The sequence below is a fragment of the Eptatretus burgeri genome, chromosome 5 (genome assembly GCF_056783735.1).
Source record: "Eptatretus burgeri isolate ZD-2024b chromosome 5, Ebu_testis_v1, whole genome shotgun sequence".
Lineage (NCBI taxonomy): Eukaryota > Metazoa > Chordata > Myxini > Myxiniformes > Myxinidae > Eptatretus > Eptatretus burgeri.
In genome coordinates, this window is record NC_140965.1 from 107,988,164 (window position 1) to 107,997,476 (window position 9,313).

Here is a 9,313-nt window from a genome sequence, read left to right on the forward strand (position 1 = left end):
TTTACTTCAGAAAGTTTTTGTTTTTTAGAACCTTTTTGATGATTGTTTAGGGGTCATGATGAACAAAACAACATGAGATTAAATCTAGCACACGGAAAAAATCTAAAATAATGATAAAAAGTACAGTATAGTAAATACATAAACCTGTAACATCGTTGTTTGTTATCATTATCAAGTATTATGTACTGTACATAATTGTATGTGCTATTCTGTACTTTTATACAACTGGCAGCACAACAACGGCAATGACATCACGAGGCAAGAGGAATTTTTTAGCTCCATTATAATCTTTTGGATCCACTGTCGTATATGTGGTCCGTCGTTGAGTGAAACGTCGTAATGCGGTGCATGACTATATATGTATATACAGTCTATATATATATATATATATATACAGTATATATATATATATATATATATATATATATATATATATATATATATATATATATATATATATATATATACAGTATATATATATATATATATATATATATATATATATATATATATATATATATATATATATATATATATATATATATATATATATATATATATATATATTGTTGCGGTTCTTGGAACCACATGCATACAACAGATAGTTGTCCCGAGTCAGTTATGCCGCTAATATACGTGTCGATAGATACCTTCCTTTTGTGTAGTGGGAGGACAAGGGAGTGCGTTGCGATGGGTTTTAGGATTTAAAATCATTTTTCCCTTTTTATTTTATTCCCACCTTTTCTTTTCTGAGGTAAATCTGCCTCGCTTGCCGCTCGTCTCACTTGCCACAGCATGACAACCCACGGTACCCTCCTAAACGATCACTTCTGAGCCAAAATCACAACGTGCACTATGGAGTAGACTTGTGCTTTGAGCTTCCACCGTTTACCCGAGGCCAGACATAGGGGGCGTGTCACGTACGCTTTTGCACCCAGGTGGGTGGGCTATACCGGCGTCTGGCTGAAACTCAGCCCAGGATGGCGGACCATGTGAGGAGTGGAAATCTATCTATCTATCTATCCGGCATTTACGTGCCAGACGGAGCGCCGACTCAGGCGATGACGTCGGATTTGTCATGGCCCCTCCCCCGACCACCGGGCTCTATAAAACACGGAGAAATCCTCCGTGTAGGGTTGTTGTGTACGTTCGGTGTGGGTGTCTTCACGCGAAGTGTTCCTGCTAATTGACTCCGCCCACGTCTCGCCTCAACCGCCCGCCTTCTGTTCCTTGTCTCTGCCCATGCGAAATCGCTTCCTGCTTCTCGACCAAGCCTCCTGCCTGCTCCCGCTTACTGCTCCACCTGTTATAGCTAGACGTTTCGGCCACACGCCGGTATAGCCCGCCCACCTGGGTGCGAAAGCGTACGTGACACGCCGCACATGTCTGGCCTCGGGTAAACGGTGGAAGCTCAAAGCGCCAGTCGACTCCATAGTGCACTTTGTGATTTTGCCTCAGAAGTGATCGTTGGGGAGGGTACCGTGGGTTGTCATGCTGTGGCAAGTGAGACGAGGGGCAAGCGAGGCAGATTTACCTCAGAAAAGAAAAGGTGGTATAAAATAAAAAGGGAAAAATGATTTATCATCTTAACTAATAGCCCATCGCAACGCACTCCCTTGTTCTCCCATTATACAAAAGGAAGAGGTCTATCTGCATGTATATTAACGGCATAACTGACTCAGGACAACTATCTGTTGTATGCCTGTGGTTCCGAGAACCACAACAATATATATATATATATATATATATATATATATATATATATATATATATATATATATATATATATATGTATGAACATATATATATATATATATATATATATATATATATATATATATGTTCATACATATATATATATATATATATGTTCATACATATATATTTATATATATATATATATATATATATATATATATATATATATATATATATATATGTTCATACATATATATATATATATATATATATATATATATATATATATATATATATATATATATATATATATATATATATATATATATGTACATCGTAAGGATCTTAAAAGGTTGATAGGTCTGAAAAAAGTCGATACGTCTCAAAAAGGGTCTAAATGGGTGTGAAGCGGTCTATACAGTCTTAACAGGGTCTGAATGGGTATTAAAGGACTAATGGGGTCGACAGGCCGAACAGGGTGTAAAGGACTGAAGCTGTCGTAAATAAATTAGTTCAAGTTAGTAAATAAATTAACTCTTGAGTGCAACACGGCAATAATGGCCCAAATGACCTCGTGACCATTTAAAACACCTATTTCGGTGCATCATGGTTAAAAATCTGATCGTACAAAGTTTTCTCGTGATAAACTTTGGGAGCTCAAAGCAGTCAGGTCACAAACAAAGAAACATTTTGGTTTTATATATGGAGATGGACAACCTATTTTACTGTTGCAGCCTCTTTTTTCTCCCGCTCTTCTTCCTTTTCTCAGGGTGGAGGCGTCACTTTTTTTTTTCTTCCATTGACCAGCTTACAGTGAGATCTCTTGGCAAAGCCATGGCTCAAAGAGAAATGCTCAATCAGAGCTTAATTCAAAGGTTATGGGAAAGCTTACCCAGAACGTCCAAAAAGTCCTTTTACAGCTTGTTTTAATATGTAACGAAAAGGTCGTTACATGACTGCTCTGGAAGCACTCCCCAACCCCATGTAACAACAAATGATGTTTGGGCGTACCTCCACTCTCCACTCGGATTAGGTACAGAAATTTGGAATGTCCCTGAGATAAGACATCGTTAAGAGGTTGGATATATCGATAATATGGTAAAAAATGAAATGTATCTCACCTGTGATTTAATATTTCTGTGATAGTGACCAGAAAGAAACTATGAGAAAATCGAAAAAAAATAATTGTTTCCAAGGTTATCGGCTCCACCATCTTCAATATCTCCACTGAATTCCCGTTTCGACCAATAATAAACACTCCAAAAGAAATTGCTCATTTGAGGTGAACCATCTACAATGAAATTAATCAAACATCTACGATCAAATGACAATCAAAAAAACAAATCATCATGTTAACTTGGTTCTTTTAAACGATGGAATGTATATTTGGTGAAATTAATTTAAGATGGCAAGCTTATTTTTTCACCCTTGAGAGTTATGGCGCAAGATGAGCAGTAAAATTACTTCAAATCGATGTATAGGTTGTATTTGTACTATGTTTGGTGTTTGTACCGTCTTAATTGACAATTATTTTTCACGTTTGATACCATATTTGATGATCGGAGGTTACCACCTCACCAAATATATCGGTATCTGGGTTGAAATCCGAACGAAAATGGGATTTTTATGAAGCATTGTATATATGGATCTGCTCTTGCTGAGATGGAGACAGGTTGCTGCTCGGGTGTATATAATTGATGAATTGTGAGAAAATGACTGTTGAAACCCCCTATTTAGGTGCACCATGGTAAACAATGTTATCCTATAAAGTTTTGTGGTGATTCACCTTAGCAGATTAGAGGAGCAGGGTCACAAACAAACAAACATTTCACTTTTGTCATGGAGTACGGTTGTACTCTACATATTAGGGATGATCCAGGGGAAAAAAAATAGCTGCCTACTAAGATGTGTACACAATGATACACATGGACAACTATGGAGTGAAGTCGTAAGCGTTTGAAAGCCATACCTTTTATTCTCGAGTGTTTTCTGAACTGCCATGACTTAAAAAGACACTGAACTACATCACTGGAGTACAACATCGGGAGATTGCTAAAACGCCAATTTGTACTTCTTCTGTTCCTTCTTCTTATTCTTATTCCCCTCTAAAAACAATGTTAAACTGTAGCCTGACGTACCTCAATAACAGCTGAAGCTATGATGGTGATTCCAATGCAAGGAAGTTATTTGTTTCTCGGATAGTGCACGCAACCCAGAAATTAAGAATATATAAAACATGAATCGTTTTCTGAGAAAAATAAGTCGAATGTAAATGTGGACTCAACTGAACCAGGACAGGATCGTGGGAGGGGGAATGGACACTGGACGGAATCATTCCAAAAGTGATACTTTTGCAAACTATCACCCAAAAACAATTGAATAACATCGATGGATTTGTACCAAAATAACAAAATATATGAAATGTAAAGCATTTTATTCCTTTAAAAAATTGCAGAAACAATTTTTTAAAAAACATTAAAAATAAAAAGTAAAATCAGAGGTATGAAATGTCAAAAAATACAACCAAACAAGGTTGGAATGACAACACATCATAATTCCACAATACTATACGACACCGCAATCCTCTTATGGATTACCATCACGATGTCTTTTGACATTTTACTTTTGCTGTGGCATTGTGATGGATGAAGAAGAATGACAGTGAAGAATGACACCAAATTACGATGCTACAACATGACGCCGCAATCCTTTTCTGGATTACCATCACAATATCGTTTGACGTTGTTCCATCACAATCCTAAAACAAAAGTAAAATGTCAACAGATGTCGTGATGGTAATCCATAAGAGGATTGTGGTGTCTTGTTGTGGCATTGTAATGTGCCATCATTCATTCCTTGCTTGGTTGTTGTTTTGAGATTTCATCCTCCCTCTATGTTTTTACATTAAAAAAAAAATTTCCGTGTACGTACGTACGTACGTATACACACACACACACACACACACACACACACACACACACACACAAACACACACACACACACACACACACACACACACACACACACACACACACACACACACACACACACACACACACACACACACCGATTCCACCGAAACCCTTGGATACACTTCCCCACGAGAGGGCAATCTTCGGCAATCTCAACATTTGTATTTAGTTGTTCAGAAATGGTCGTTGCTCTGATTTTGTTGTTTATTTTTTCTGATGGTTTCCTTCTTTGGAGGTGTTCTTTCTATTCAATCATTTCCCAGTCATCTGTTAGTTCACGCAGACTAGTTCAGTGTGAGCATGTTTGTGGCTGAGCTGTCTCAATATTAACCAGATGAGGTGATGTAACGGAGTCTGGGGCACAGTCAGTGGTTCTGACCCGACTGAGTCACATCAAACACTTGTAAAAATGGTGTGTGCTCCTTCCTTCCTTGCTTGCTTGGTCAGCATTAAAAATGGATACAGTATACGTTTCAACAACCATAGGTTGGCAACCATTGTTCAGGCTTGATGAACTCAAATCATGCGACACAGGCAGTATTGCATCATGGAGTACACTGCTCTTCAAAATGTCCACTGGAGTGGAGTCAAAGAGTGGAGTATCTCCTTGTGAGCCAACGACCATCCATATCTCGTGCTCAACTGTTCCTGCGGAGGTCCTCCTGCAGTTGGGTAACTTTTTTTTCGCAGATTGGTAACAGGATTTGCACTCGGGCCACCATAAACCCCTTCATTCCGCAAAACCCACAAATTCAAAGAAAACTGAAAACCCACTCAGTGTAAGTACTACTTGTGCTGCTGCCCTTCACAGGACAGCTCACCGGATGACGGGATTGGGGAAAAGCCTTCGGGACCCCCATTCCTTGATGATAGGAAGAAAAGCACGGGGTAAACTTCCTGGGTCAGGCTGCAGTGGTGTGTGGTGGAGTGGTGCTGAGGTGTCGTCCACCAAATGGCGATCTCCTTGGGGTAACCTGAGGCGGTCCCTTCGGGTGGGGGCCAGGAATGTGCTAACCCAAAGAGAGGATGATCACCCGTCTCTGTTATCATCTGAGCTCAAGCGTTTGAACATCGGTATTGCAGCACTCTGAGGTTCGGAGACCGGATAGTGGTGAGATCAAGGTGGGTGGTTACACCTACTATACTATTAGTCTGGTCGCTCTGATGGTTACCATGTCCAAGGAGTTCCTGTAGCTCTGTCCAATAAGCTGACTCCAATGATAAGTGAGGTAACACCAGTTAACGAGCGTGTAATGAGATCAAGGATTCGTTACTCCTTGGATGTCTTTTCCCTGGTCTCTGTATATGCTCCGACTGAGGCGAGTGATCTCACTGTGAAGGACGCATTCTACGCCACGCTCGAGTCTGTGGTTGATCAGTGTCCCAGGCGAGATACTGTTATAGTCTTGGGGGATTTCAATGCATCGACTGGAACAACTGTAGGGTCCACCGGAGTGCTCAGTTCCTCAATACCGACCACAGGCTTGATGTAGCAACTCTGAGGTTGTAGCTTAAATCCTGGAGAATGGTTGCATCCCCACATTGGCTGGACGTTGGCAAGCTCAAGGATGAGAGGGTAGCTGAGGAGCTTGCGAACAGGCTGAGTGGGGATTTGGGGGGTCTGAGTGCTTTGGGGAATCCTGAAGAGTTTTGGAGTGCCTTTAAAACCTCCATCCTTGATGTTGCCGGTGGATGTCTTGGAACTCTCCATAAGGCGAAGAGGAATTTTGTCTCTCAAGGGACACTGGAAACCATTGACCAGAGTCACAACGCCAATCTTAATGGAAAAGCTGAGCTTTTGACGGAGTTGAGGCACAAAACTGTACATGCACTGAGGGTGGACAAGAAGGCCTATGTCCGATGAATATGTTAGGGGTAGAGCATCACCTGTGGTCAAGTGATTCTCATCCTGCATCCAGGGTAATTAATGCATTGCGTTCCCCCAAGCCCATCCCTCGGTGTATGGCAGTTAGAGCAGAGGGTGGTGGGCTCTTGCCAGAGGAGACCGAAGTGAAGACCCGCTGGGCCGTTTACTTTGAGCGGCTGTACCAGGCTGACTCACCAGCTGTTGAGTTGGATGTCAGAGGTGTTACTGTCCCTATTGCTGACCCTCCGATCAACTGTGATTCACCTTCGTTTGTGGAAACACAGGTTGCAGTGAATGGGTTGAAATGCGGTAAAGCTCCTGGGATCTTTGGCATCAGTGCTGAACTTCTCAAGAGTGTTGGAAATGCTGTACTCATGTTGTTGCATGCAGTTCTGTGCCCTGCCTGGAACACAGGCATCATCTCAACTGACTGGAACAGGAGCCTTGTTGTCACTCTTTTGAAAGTGAAGGGTGATGGCCAGGACTGCAACAATGACTGAGGGGTGATGCTGCTCTCAGTGCTGAGTAAGGTCTGTGCTCAGACAATTCTTGATAAGGTTTGCCACCATCTGATTGAGCACCAGCATCCAGAGCAATCAGGCTTTACACCAAAGAGGTCAACCATTGAACATATCCTTGCTCTTCAAGTCCTCACCGATCGCAGGTGAGAGTTTCGGCAGGGGCTTCTCCCAGCCAATGGTGATCTCTGCAAAGCGTTCGAGTCAGTGAATCGGGATGCCCGTTGGAGGATTCTTGGTCTTTGTGAGGCCCTACTAAAACTTATCAATCTGATGTTTGAACTCTACTCTGGTACTAAGAATGCTGTGAGATGTGGTAATACCATCTGCAACTTATTTCCAGTTGTTACTAGAGTTTGTCAGGGTTGTGCACTGGCCCCACACTTTTCAGCGCTTGCATGTACTGCATTCTGGTGAGGATGTCAGAGAGATCAAGCTGCGGTGCATCATTTGGGAATGTCAAGATCTCTGACCATGACTTCACAGATGATGCAGTTGTCTTTGCGGAGACTTGAGATATCCTTTTGGGGGCCCTCGAGGTGCTGAATGAGGAGTCGGAGCTACTGCAATTGCAGGTTTCCTGGGTCAAAACTAAGATCCAGGCATTCAATAAAATCTTGGATGATGATGTCTTGTCTGTACCTGTTTGTGGTGAGGATGCTGAGGTCAAGGTGAGATTCACTTACCTTGGCAGTGATATTCACATCTCCGCTGGCTGTGAGCCAGAGCTCATTAGACATGTGGGGTGGGCCTGGGGAGTCATGGATTCATTGGTTCATGTGGTGTGGCGCTGTCGGTACCTGTGCGGGAGGACGAAAGTCCGAGTCTTCAGGTCCTTGGTACTTCCAGTCTTGCTCTATGGATGTGACACTTGTCTCTAACCAGGGATCTGAGATGGATACTTCATTCCTTTGGTTCCAGGTCTCTTCGGAGAATCCTTGGCTATCACTGGTCGGACTTTGTGTCCAACGAGCGGTGACTGAGAGAAACTCAAATTAGATTTGTTCCCTGCATAGTCCGTGAGCATCAGCTGTGGCGATATGGACACATGGCTCATTTTCCTGATGCTGATCCTTCTCACCAGATTATCTCATCGAGAGAGCTTTGTGTGTGTTTGAAGCAAATGGGCCGACCATGTGCCTCATGGTTGCAGTCGGGTGATCAGCATCTCAAGGAGATGGTGATGGGCCAGGCATCTGCCTGGGGGATGGCTAGACGGAGGCCCCTGGAGTACCAATGGAAAGTGGACACAGTGACGCGCTGCCCCAGCACATGCTTCCATACCTGACCTGCCCTTGGTTTTCTGCCCTCTTTCCAGCGTTACTTAACTTTACTCTTGTTACTCTCAACTGTCTACCTTTTCTGTGCTATCCCCTTTTCTTATTCTCATTTTTTTTCTTTTCCTTAACTTCACTCAGAGACCAGAAACAACTCTTTGAGTTTCTCAGGAAGTGTGATTAAAAAAAAAAATTATGAGAATATCTCAAAGGATCTCAAGGGTGAGAGAGTGAGAGACTCAAAGACTCAGCTTCATCGCAGGAGATACCAATGATCCTAAAAGCCTTGGTTTCCACAGCATGAAGCCGAGCTTGGTGTGAGGAAGGAGCACAAGCCCAGAAGGGAGAGCAGTACTCCATCAGGCTGTGGATGAAAGCTTTGTATGTGGTGAGGAGCTCAGGTGTGCCACGGAAGGCCAACTTGGAGATGTGGCTTTCCCAGGAAAGATCATGGCAGAAAGTAAGGCCCAAAAGCTTGAATGACAGGACTTCTTCAAGAGGTTTGCTGAGAAATGAGATGGTGGGGGGGGGGGGGGTCCAGATGGTCCTTTCGGAGAGACATGGTGAGGGTGTGACATTTGTCAGAATTGAAAGACATGTTCCAAGTGTTGGACTAGCTTGTGATTACATCCAGGTCTGCAGAGAGTGAAGAGGCTGCTGCCTGCTGATCTGAGGTCTGACAGATGGTACGGCAGAGGGTGGAGTCACCAGCAAAGAGATAAAGAGGATTTTCCAGAGTTGGAGAGATCTTTAATGAAAATCAGAAAAAGCACAGGGCCCAGAACACTGCCTTGAGGAACTCCAGCCTGGATAGGAAGAGGAGATGAGATAATTCCATTAATCATCATGTATTGACTGCGACAGGAGAGGAAGTCTGCGAGCCATGAGTGGAAATTGTCTTGGATAACATAGGAAGAGAATTTGGTGAGCAGTGCGGGATGCCAAACTTTATCGAAAGCTCGCAATATTGTTGAGGGAGAT